This window comes from Panicum virgatum, chromosome 9K (assembly GCF_016808335.1).
Source record: "Panicum virgatum strain AP13 chromosome 9K, P.virgatum_v5, whole genome shotgun sequence".
Taxonomy (NCBI): Eukaryota; Viridiplantae; Streptophyta; class Magnoliopsida; order Poales; family Poaceae; genus Panicum; species Panicum virgatum.
In genome coordinates, this window is record NC_053144.1 from 47,414,170 (window position 1) to 47,426,334 (window position 12,165).

Consider the following 12,165-nt stretch of genomic DNA (forward strand, 5'->3'; position numbering starts at 1 on the left):
GAGCCATTAATTAGTGCATACAAGTGAGGCGGGTAGCCCTGCAGCGTCTGCAAATGGGCTCGCTTGCATCTTGAGGCGGTGCTATGGAGATCAAGTCGGGTGGGAAGGGCGGGGGGAAGAAAGGGAGGATGAAGAAAAGATGATCGTTTATTAAGTTGAGTCGCGCCACGCCGCACGGCACGACTCCTTTACGAGTCGCGCCATGCCGCACGGCACGACTCGTTGAAGAGTCACGCCAAAGCATGTGGCGCGACTTAGCCTTGCCAGGTCAGTTGAGCTGTCAGCGTGGCAGGTTGGTCGCGCCAAAGCATGTGGCGCGACTCACTGAAGAGTCGCGCCATGAGTTTTGACGTGACCAAAAACGCTAGTTCTTGAAAATTTAGATCATACAGGTTATTATTAAAATATTAGATTAAAAAGGTTAAATTTTAAAAAAAATCCATGGCACGCCATCTGCCGAGCTGCGGATTCGGGCGCCGAAACCCACGCCCCGCGCATCCAATGCGGCCGGCTTTCCTGACTGCGTCCCATCCGATCCCCACGTGTGCACTCTTGGTCCGGAGTCCGGGGGACGCGTGCACGGTAGAGTGTGCGCACCACCTGGCTAGCGAGGAGTGACGGTGAACTGCAAGTACCCCACAGGCCACGTACGGGCGGACAAAGTTACTGTTTACAGATCCCAACGTGATAATCCTGGGTCCTGGTGGTAAATAAACTGGTAGTACAGTAACTGAGAGCTAGCGCTAGCTTAGCACCGGCAGGATCCGGTTGGTAGGATCGGAGCACTCGCTCAAAGAGGGACGTGGCAAGGAATTTCGTCTTACGAGGTGCATGAATGATGCTCAAGGACAGGAGCATCAAGGTGGCTGGAGCACGAGTGGCATCGAGCGGCACGCGCAGCTGGCTAGGGTCGTCAACAACCAGTCTCGAACTTGGAAGTAGTTCTAAACCCCGGTCGGTGTGAAAGTTGATTTAACTTGGTTCGAATCGTCGTACGTGCAAACTGGTATTTTTATACTTACATAACCTCATTAAACTCAAGCCGGTAAAGTCGGCTGGAGTAAGTTTGAGCCTAATTGAACTGCTCGATCTCGGTTCAGACCCGTTTCGATCTGCTCAGGTAATACTATTTGGGATAATGTCCATCCGGCTAGTTGATCAGATAGTAACTACTCTAGGGTGGTTTGGGTGCGCTCGGCGCGAGAGCGGAGCTAGGCTCTGCGGCTCCCCCAGCTCCACTTGTTCACTGTGCAAAAGGGCTCTGGCTCTCCCAACCGCCCTAGCGGAAGCACTCCACCGAACGGGCGTTTGGTGCAGCTCCGGCAGGAGCTGTCGGCAAAGTCGGAGCCGAAGCCGGAGCCGCACCAAACAGACTCTCACTAGTGAAGCCAAAAGCTAGTGAGGCTTAAAAAAATAACTTCACCAGAGACTAGCTTTTGTAGCACAGGCTTACAAAATGGCTTCAGGCTACAGTGTTCTAGCAGTTAATCCTAGCAAATTGATTGATAAAAGATCGAAGTACCCATGTTCTTGAACTAATATTACCCTACTTCTGCGCTAATGTAGCAGTAAATGCAATTGAAGCAAGAATAGATAGACAATAACAAAACAGACAATATAGTCCAATTTTCACCCTCAAAATATCGCAAAAATCTGATTTTCAACCTTCAACTACAAAATCGGATAATATAGGCCATCCAACTGTCAAAACCGGACAAATTTGGCCCTTGGGGTGGGTTTGAAGGTGGTTTTGTATTTTTTTAAAAAATTAAATAAATATAATTAGATCTAAAAAATCAGAACTAATTCACTTTAAATCAGAAAAATATGAAACTAGTACCAATTTTTTATCTAAAAAGGTAACCTATCTATTATTGCTCCATTTGAATCTTAGTTATTAAAAATAATAGGCATAACTGCAAGCAACCAAATATTATGAATATAAAAAAATTAAATCTGAATAGCTCACATGTCATGTGACAATAGATATGTTACATTTTTAGAAAACTTTTGATACCCATTTCATAATTTTTTTGACTTAAAATGAATTACTTATAAATTTTTAGTGTAAAATTGAATACTCTTAATTCTCACAAAATGGAAAACCACCCCAGGTGCCTAATTTGCCCGGTTTTGACAATTGGATGGCCTATGTTGTCCGATTTCGTAGTTGAAGATTAAAAATCAGACTTTTAAGATAGTTGGAGGGTGTAAACCAGACTTTTCCCTAACAAAACAATCAAACAAGCTATTTGCCGGTGGATTGAAACACCCCAAGCGCTCATAACTAATAAACAATCAAATAAGCTATGTGCTAGTGGATCTAAAACTTTAGTCTTAGATGATCCAAATGGGGACTAAGTTTCAGTGCTAACTCGAAACTCAGCCGAGTTGGAGCTTAATAGTTTCTGGGCAACCTACCACACCCGGGCATTTAGCGAGCGCTCATATACGACAAGCTTTGCAAGAGGCCAGTAATAATTCAAAAAAGTTACTCATGGTACTTGAGGGCACCATACAGTCCCATAACGACGAGAACTGCCACAATAATAAATAAAGAAAAAAATGGTGAATAAGCACCGGCGATTCTCCCCACCGCCGCCGTCGGCGTCGGCGGCGCGCTGAGATCGGGACACGTCGTCACGGCGGCATCCGGCGCGGCCGCTAGCTAGCTGTGGGCAGTGGGCCCACGGCAGGGGAACGCGCGCGAGCGGGCGGGGCGTCGGCATCCGAGGCTAGCCGGGCTGCTGCTAGCTCGCGCGCGCCAGCCGCGGCGGCGGCGGCGCGGGCGGGGGCGCAGCCGAGTATGGGCGCGCCGGGGTAGAGCTCGCGACGGAGAAGAAAACAGAGCCGCGGACGCGTCGTTTTCAAAGACTGCCGGTGCCGCGCGTGGCGAGACAGACCTGGCGACGCGGCTGGCCGCGCGTGGTGGCGCCGTGGTCCGCGCTTCCGCGGGCCTGGAGAACGAGGGAGACGCGGGCGGCACGAGTCCGGGGTCCGAGCTGAAGCCGCTGCCCTCTCCGGTCGCTGCTATGGCTGCGGTGTGGTAAATGGAAGCTGGCTGACCTGAGCAGTGAGCAGTGAGCAGTGAGCAGTGAGCAGCCCGCGCGACGGGCGCTGCGGATTCGGGCGCCGAAACCCATGCGCCCGGAGCCGCATCCGATGCGGGCGCTGCTTTGCTTTGCTTGACCCTTTCCCATCCCCACGTGCAGCGCGGCAACACCACCTCTAGTAGTGGCGGTTAAAACTGCCGGCCTGGAAGTTACCCTCCACGCTCGAACGAAGTTACTGTTTACAGATCCCGACATGACAACAATAGTAGTATTTGCTAGGATCGGAGCACTCGCTCGTTGTGGGACGTGGCAGAGGATTTTCGCGAGGTGAGAGCAGCAGTTCACGGACAGGAGCATCAAAGTGGCTTGCCTGGAGCACGGCTGCACGAGCGACATCGAGCCGCACGCGCAGCTAGGGTCGTCGACCAGCCTCGAGCTTGATACCGGATCGAGTGCAGCTCGACTGCTCGAGTTACCAAGTGCAGGTTTTGGGGCACTACTCGTCGTACTCCTGTAGTGTAGTAAGCCTAGCTAAATCCCCGCTTAATGTGAAAGTAGATCATTAAACCTTTACCAAGTCGTACGTGCTTCATATAGTTTAATATTTTGTACATACTACTACTTTATCATCAGTGAACTCAAGTTGGTAAATTCGGCTCCAGTAACTTTAAGCCTAACAAACCCGCTCGGTCTTATGCTTCTTACCTCGAGCTCAGGTCATATACGACAACCTTTCGTACGGAGTTTTGACCAAATGCACCCCCTCCTCTCTCTCTCTCTTTTTACACAGCGTCGGTATTCGAAATTTTTACTACTCTTGTCACCCTTCATACCAGTCCATAACGACGAGTACCTGTCACGAATTTCTCCTCCTCGGAAAGGGAAAAAAAAGAGAGAGAGAAAAAAGATTAGAGCGCGCGGCGGATTCTGTTGGGCGCCGCCGTCCGCAGCGCGCGTCGACGGCAGGGGGACACGTCGGCGCCCCGGCGCGGCGCGGCCGGCTAGCGGCGAGGCCGCGACAGGCGGAACGTGGCCGGGCGAATAAATCAACGCGCACGGGCGGCGGCATCCGATGCCCCCCTCCCCTCCTCCTCCCACCCCACCCCGGGCCGCCGCTGGGCGCCGCGGCGGCAGCCAAGTACGTGAGGCACGCGCGCGCCCGTCAGTCAGGTCTAGCCCGCCGAGCCGGGGGAGTGACAGTGACCGGGACAGGGGGCCGGGCGGGGTCGCTGCTGCGGCTATCCGGAAATTCGCGGCGGCTCATGGAATCCCAGGCGCGGAGCGGCGATTATTTTACGCGGCCAACGATGCGGTATCCTATGATCGCAAATTCAAGGTCACGTTTGGACGAAGGGTGAAAATGTTTTGACGAGATAGAAATGATATTTTGACGAGAGAGAAATGATGTTTTGACCACTAATTAAGGGTATTAAATAAAATCTAATTATAAAATTACCTCCACAACTATGGTACTGTAGCAGTTGTTCTAGTTAATGAGGCCTTTGACCGCATGACTAGAGGATGATTGAGCATGGTTACTATAGCATCACTGTAGCCAATAATGATGAAACTTGGCTCATTAGATTCGTCTCGAAAATTTACACCCATTCCTAAAAAGATTTTGAAAATAGACTTCATTTAGTACTTCATGCGAATGTTCGTTTTTTTATGCCATCTTGATTTGATGGTAACAAACATGCCCAATACGCGACGCTCGCCCCGAGCCTTGCTGGCGCGCGACGGATGAGCGGTCCACGTGCCGCACGCTGCCCCCAACCCGCACCGCCACAGCTCAGGTACGGACTTGATTTTTTTCCTTTTGTTTTTTTTCACTTTTCCATTCAATTAGTTTTTTTGTCGCAGTAATATTTAATATCTGTACTCATGTGGATCCTTTATGTGCATAATTTATATACATATGTATAAATTTTTCCTTTACATTTTGCAATACCTAGTATTCTCTTTCTTTTTCTTTTTTTAGTCTTTTTTGTTTACCTTGTGTTTTCGAGATGTTCTTTTGACAAATATTTTGTCCAAAGTATGCTAAATAGTTATATCGAGAAGTTGCATTTGTTACACACATGCCGAACTTAGGCATCAAACTTGTGTGAGAATTTTTTTCTAATAACATTTACATGGAAGTTATATTCAAAATTATTCTTTACTAAGAAGGCCGAAAGAGTTATGAGTAAAAATTGTAAGTCTCGAGAAAGTTATGTTAAAAAATTATTCTATAAAAAATTGATTGGAAAAAATATGGATAAAAGTTATGCGTACCGTAGAAGATGTTCTGAGAAATTATCATCTAAAAAATTATGCTAAAAATTGTCACCCGATAGTTATCTGAAATAAGTTATGCACGTATAATTTTTTATAAAAAATTGATTGGAAAAAGTTATGAGTACAACTTATGCATATCGTAGAAGATGTACGGAAAAACATATCATCTAAAAAGTTATGCTGAAAAAATATCAAATCTAATAGTTATGTGAAATAAGTTATGCACGTACATGTCCGAAATCGAGCGCTCGTAACCTTTCAGCTAGGCGCCCACTGATTAGCCAAGTCGAGGTGGTTAACGGAAGCTTTCCAAAAAAATTGCGGCGGTCAGGTTTGATTTGCTCGAAATCACGATGGTGCTTGTGCACTTCTCTAGTACCGAAAGAATCATTTTTGTTTTCTCTCCCCCTTCCCTAGCGATAGCGAGAATGAAAAAGGGAAGCTAATACCGGAAAGGGGGAGTACGCATTGATTAGGCCTCGTTTGGCAGCAACGGGGAGATCAGCCCAGGGAAATCCCTCCCTGCAGGGGTTCCCCTGCACACCCCCGTCCCCGACGGGACTCCACAGCCCCGTTGTCCATTTCCCCACCTCCGTTTGGGAAAGGCAGCGCTGCCCCCTCCAATAAAATACTAGAAAATAAAAAGTTGCTAAAAAATTCAGGAGAATGCTTTAAAATTTTAGAAAAAAATTGAAAAAAATCTATAAAATTCTGAAAAAAATTATACATCACGAAAATAAATTGAACATACAAAATCAACATTAATTAAATCCTACATCACCATACTAAGTTGACTGGTGGCCATCAATCAGCTTCACCATCATATAAAGGTCACTTCATAATACTCAAATGGTACATAAGTACGGTAAAATAAAATTCAAGACAAGTGTTGTCGGATTCCTGAATCTACTACACTCAACTATCACAGCTCACACAAAACTACGTTGTCCGTCAATACTTTAGGAAATCACTTGCATGCTTCAGCCTTCCTCTCTTCTTTGGCTGTCAACACAGCAGCAATTATCAGCATGTAACATGGACAAAGTAAATGTCAAGTGTCAGTGCAAAGGAGCCATGAACATAACGCAGAAAGCTGAAACAGATAGCACATAAAAAGGAGCTATGAACATGAAGCAAGTCACTTATTCATATAGTTGAAGTTAAGCTGAAACAGATAGCACATAAAAAGGAGCTATGAACATGAAGCAAGTCACTTATTCATATAGTTGAAGTTGATACCTTGGCTCAAAGTCGACAGCAACAGATTATATACATTTGTTGAGCGCAAAGCAAGGTGGTAAAATCAGTAGCACCACTATAAGATTTCTCACCAGGACAGCAACATACCAGTGTTCCATGCATAGTAATCATGAACATAAACCAATCACTGAACATTCTCAAAGATCGCAAGACAGATATCCTAAAGATCTGAAACTATAACAAGCAAAAGGCAGTACAGGAACGACATAATAGTAGCACAGGAAACAAGTGCATAACTTGGAAGAAACAGTACAGCTAATCCCACATAGCAAAATACAAATACCAGTTGACCGATCAACTTGCATGGCAAGAAAAGATAAATGAGTAACTCACTCTGCATTTGTGCCACTCCTGTCACGAAATAATTTCTACCTTCTATGCACTGTTTGCAGCAAATGCTCTACAAAATAGCACAAAGAAAGTTTGCATTAATTATATAATTACCAAAGCATATGAAAAAGTAATGACACAAAGCTTCAAGCATGCATGTCAATATTACTTTTCTAAACACAAAATCTAATGGTTATGCATTCAAATAATCCAAACACCAAAAACTAAAAGCATGAACTACCATGGATACAAGAACAGGTACAAGCTGCTCCAAAGTACAACTGAACTGTATAAAGAACATACCTGATTTTTCTCTTTAGCCAAATTAGACGAACTTCAGGATTTTTGGTCTTCATGAACACTTCTCTGTTTGTATCAGATTCAAAGAGCTCCATAGCATATGACTTCTCATCATTTGTTAATTCATTTATAGAATCCACTTGATCAGCACACTTCTCAAAACAAAATTCCTCAGCACGCTTTTTCTTTTCATTCAGAGCTTCCAAAGTTTTGCTTGTTTGACTCTTTTTAAACTCCACATAATCCTCAAGCGCAGATCCAATGTGACTTTGCTTACGCTTTCTCCCACTTCCTCCTTCACTTGGAGCAGATTGAACTTCATTTTGTTCATTGCGTGCACTTGAGGTCCCTTGGCCATCAAAACTTGAAGCATACAGATTATTGCCAAAGTCTCTAAGATCATTGTGGAAGCTTTGTTCCGAGATACTTCTCTCAGCAGGAGCAGCCATAGGAGCAACCCTTGGAGCAGCCATAGGAGCATCGTCAAAAGGATCCTTTTGCTAAATTGAAGTGAAGTTTAGATTCCATGTGGCAATACTTCCTGTACAAATAAAGTATAATTCATATCATATTAGCTGCTGAGAGTAATAGAATAATTGCTAAAAATATCATACTAGATCCTACAAACAACATATTAAGTGCTGAAAGTATATAGATGAAGCGCCCCGACCCGAAGATCAAGGCTAAACCATGTATTAATTACCGAATAAGGTCTCCGGCATAATACATGTTACATCAAGTGGAGTCCAGAGTCATACAAAGCTTTATTTAACACGTACATGAGTAGTAAAGTGACAACACAAAGCTACACAGAACAACCATAGGATAACAACTAGCATAGCGACATGCAGGACTAGCTCTTCATCCATCACGGCTCCACTCGATCAGTTTGGGTGCGGACATGATCTACTCGTAGTCTTCTGGCACAAAGTCAGGATCCTCTGGAGAAAAATCAACAAAGGTGAGTACAAAAGTACTCAGCAAGCTCCACCTCACCCTACGGGAGGGGAAATGACATGCACGACGCATAATAAGCACATTCTACTAATAATGCAGCTAATGGTATGCAACTCTTTCCGACACAACACACAGTAGGTAGCTCACTAGTTGTCAGGACCACACCGTAGCCTGTCCATACCGTGGACACGGACCATTCGAATGGATTATACACTCTGCAGAGGTTGTACGCTTTACCCACACGCACTTCACCGTCCAGAGACGGCTCCGTCATAGCCGACACCCAGCCGTGGCTCAACCCCGACTAGTCGCCCCCAAACCCTCGGGTCTGGACCATTCCAGGTCTCTCCCCAAAACATATCCACCTCGGACGACTACCAGGTTAGCCAGTGGGATTAGGCTAAGGTTTGCCCATACAAACTCATGTGGTCGTACTGAAAGTAAGCTAGGTGAGATGTCAAAACAACTCGGTCCTTATGGTTCACCAGGGCAGCAATCATCCCTCAACATATCAACTCGAGCCTACCACCACGGTAGCACTCACCTGCCAGTCTACCACCATGGTAGCGCCGGCTCCAGCATACCCAGCTGCCCTGGTCTCAGCTAGATCCCTTCTTATCCTATTCTCAGCTCTGGATATGCATGACTACTCAGATGCATGCATGAGCACACTCAATCACTCAAGTACTAGTATATGTAATCGATCCTAGACCCAGGCTACAGCAAAACGTCCTCACATGGATGCAACCGCTCACGTAGGGGTCGATGAAACTTGCCTTCGCTTGCGTACGCGTCGGCGGCGGCGGCTTCCTGCTCGTGGTACGGGTCTTCTGGCTCCTTGGCGGGCTCCTCCTCGGTCACTCCGTGATCTACGGGCGAGAACGGCACAACCGGCAAACAAACACAAGCAAGCAATAAGCTCAAATGGAGACGAAAATAGGAGGAATAGATAGTATATGATTTGAGGAGAGTTAAGGAAAAAGAGTTAGGTGAAGAGGAGTTGATATGAAGGAGATATTGAGTTTACAGTATTGGTTGGTAGAATGATTTGGATTAAGTGCTCACAGCCTGGGGGTGTTTTGGGCCTTTATTAGTGGAGTTAATGGTCGGGGGAGCTGCCTGCCATCTCACCTTGGCGTGGAACAGCTCGAGGAAGAGGATCAATTATTGGAGCTTCGTTTCGTGAGTGAGCTGGGCTCGGGAGGAGTGGTTCAGCTAGCGGAGCGAAGTGGCTCGGCGTGCTTGGGCTGGTGACGGGGCTCGTCACGGCCTTGCTCCTTTTATAGGCGAGGAGAGCAGCAGCGGTGTTGCGCAAGGACGGCGACGGCGTGGGCTGCGGTAGCTCGCCGTCAACGCGAACAGTGGCAGCACTGAAGGCGCGAGCGCCGAGGCGGCAAAGCCGGCGAGGGCGCTGCAGCGGCGTGGGCGAGGTGGGGACGTGGGGGTGGGCGGCACGGCATGGTGCCGGCGGCAGTGCGCGGTCCCGTCGTGGGGCCGGCGTGTCGCGCGTGCGCGAGCGAGGGCGAGCGGGTGAGGCGGTTCGGCGGAAAAAAGATCTCGGCCGGCACTGTTCGTGGCGACCCCGATTTTTTTAGCGAGGTGGGTGCTGCCATGACGGGTCTTTTCAAGGTCAATGGTGTGGGTACTCTATGGCTTCCAGGGAATGATGAAGTTATGGCAAAGGAGGTAGGCGCTGTCATGATTGTCTGGGAATTATGGCATGGTACGGTGACTTGAGAGGCTTTTATGGAAAGAGACGAGATGATTTTTGTCGTGGGTGCAAGCATGCGTATGCTGGTTACTGGAGGGAACGAATGTACTAACGCAAGGCAAGAGTATAAAATAGTTTACCTAGTAGTTATGTAATACCTCGTATAACGTTAGTATTATTTTACGTTACTAGTTTAATTGCAACATAAGTTTTATGTTAGTGATTGAGGCAGCCCTACTAAGTTGAGGACCTACACCAACTCAATTCAGAGTCGGTCAGCTTCTAGTTACTTAGTGTACCGGGTCCTTTTGACGGCAGAGCCGCCTTTTGCTTCCGGGAGGCAGAGCCTACCAACAGATGAAGCTGGCTTCCGGGTGGCAGAGCCAACCTTCGATGAAGCCCAGACCCTTTTGTGATCCCGGGTGGCAGAGCCAACCTTCGATGGATCACAACTTATACACTAAGTACTTAAATTTAACTGGGAGACTAACACTTATAAAGACGCTTACCTTATAGAAGCAGCAAAGGAACACACCTAGCACACTCTACCTATGCTCACTTCTACCATGCCCTTGGATGTGTGTGGGATGGGGTGGAGTAGCATGGCATGGCAAGGGGTGGCACCCTCCTTATATATGCACCCATACCCCCTTGGATGAGTGACACATGTCACAATCTAGGAGGTTCCCTACAAATATCTAAGTTCCCTACAAATATCTAATTCTAGAAAATTCTAAATTTTACCATGGCAAGAGAATATGCAAGCTTCTTGTCTTCTTATGATTTTTGTGGAACATTCTAGAACCTTGTCATGGTGAACAAAATTACGCCATGGTTTATCCTTATTTTTATAAAACCTTATAGAAGTTTGCATTATAAATTTCAACACTCCCCCTTAATCATGATGAAAACTGGGATGTTACAAACCTACCCCACTTAGGTTGAATCTCGTCCCCGAGATTCAGCTTCACCACTAAAGAGACTGGGAAACTCGGCTCGGAGCGCGTCTTCTCTCTCCCAAGTTGCTTCTGCTTCCGAATGCCTGCTCCACTGAACTCGGCAAATCCTGACTTCTGAGTTGCGGGTTCTTCACGTCACAGTGTCCAGAATTTTTACTGGTACCTCTTGATATCTGAGATCATCCTGCAGATCGATTGTCTCTGAGGCCACTTGTTCTTCTGGTACTCGCAGGCACTTTCTGAGTTGGAACACATGAAATACATCGTGTACATCTGACATCTCTGCTGGCAACTGAAGTTTATAGGCTACCGCTCCCACTTTCTTGATAATTGGGAAAGGTCCAATGTAACGTGGGGCCAACTTTCCTCGTACCTGGAATCTGCGTGTGCCGCGAACTGGGGAAACTTTAAGGTACACATAGTCTCCAACTTCGAAGCTGAGAGTACGTCTTCTTTTATCGGCATAACTTTTCTGGCGGGATTGAGCTGCCTTTAGATTCTCTCTGATTTCTGCTATCTTGTCTTCTGCTTCTTTAATAAAATCTGGGCCCTCAATAATGCGGTCACCGACTTCGGTCCACATGAGAGGTGTGCGACACTTTCTCCCGTAGAGGGCTTCAAACGGCGACATCTTTAAGCTTGACTGGAAGCTGTTGTTGTAAGAGAACTCTGCATATGGCAAACTGTCTTCCCAATTTTTGCCCTAAGTAAGAACATAGGCTCTTAGCATGTCTTCAAGGATCTGATTAACTCTTTCGGTCTGCCCATCAGTCTGAGGATGATAGGCTGAACTGAAGTCCAACTTTGTACCAAGTGCTTCATGTAACCTGCTCCAGAATCTCGAAGTGAACTGGGTTCCTCTATCTGACACAATCCTCTTAGGTACTCCATGCAGCTTCACAATACGCTCAATATATAATTTGGCTAATCTATCACCTCCATAAGTGGTACGCACTGGGATGAAGTGAGCCACTTTAGTGAGTCGATCAACAATTACCCAAACTGAGTCATGACCACTCTGGGTTCTTGGTAAGCCGGTGATAAAATCCATACTAACTTCATCCCACTTCCATACTGGGATCGGCAACGGCTGGAGTAATCCACTAGGCTTCTGATGCTCTGCCTTGACTCTTTTGCACACATCACAATGAGCGACGAATCGAGCGATATCTCCCTTCATACCATTCCACCAATACTTCTCCTTAAGGTCCAGGTACATTTTCGTAGTGCCAGGGTGAATGGAATAGGCTGAGTTATGGGCTTCATCCAAGATGGTCCTGCGGAAATGACCTTGCTTAGGCACACATAATCTCTT

The 12,165-nt window shown here is 46.7% G+C and overlaps 1 long non-coding RNA gene across 1 annotated transcript; it reads right to left on the reverse strand.

Moving 5' to 3' along the window:
* Positions 1–6,070: 6,070 nt before the first annotated feature.
* LOC120648738 lies at positions 6,071–6,955 on the reverse strand. Its single transcript, XR_005665069.1, has 2 exons — positions 6,573–6,955; positions 6,071–6,335 (listed from the first exon to the last, which is right to left on the reverse strand). It is a non-coding gene; the product is annotated as an uncharacterized LOC120648738 (long non-coding RNA).
* Positions 6,956–12,165: the final 5,210 nt, after the last annotated feature.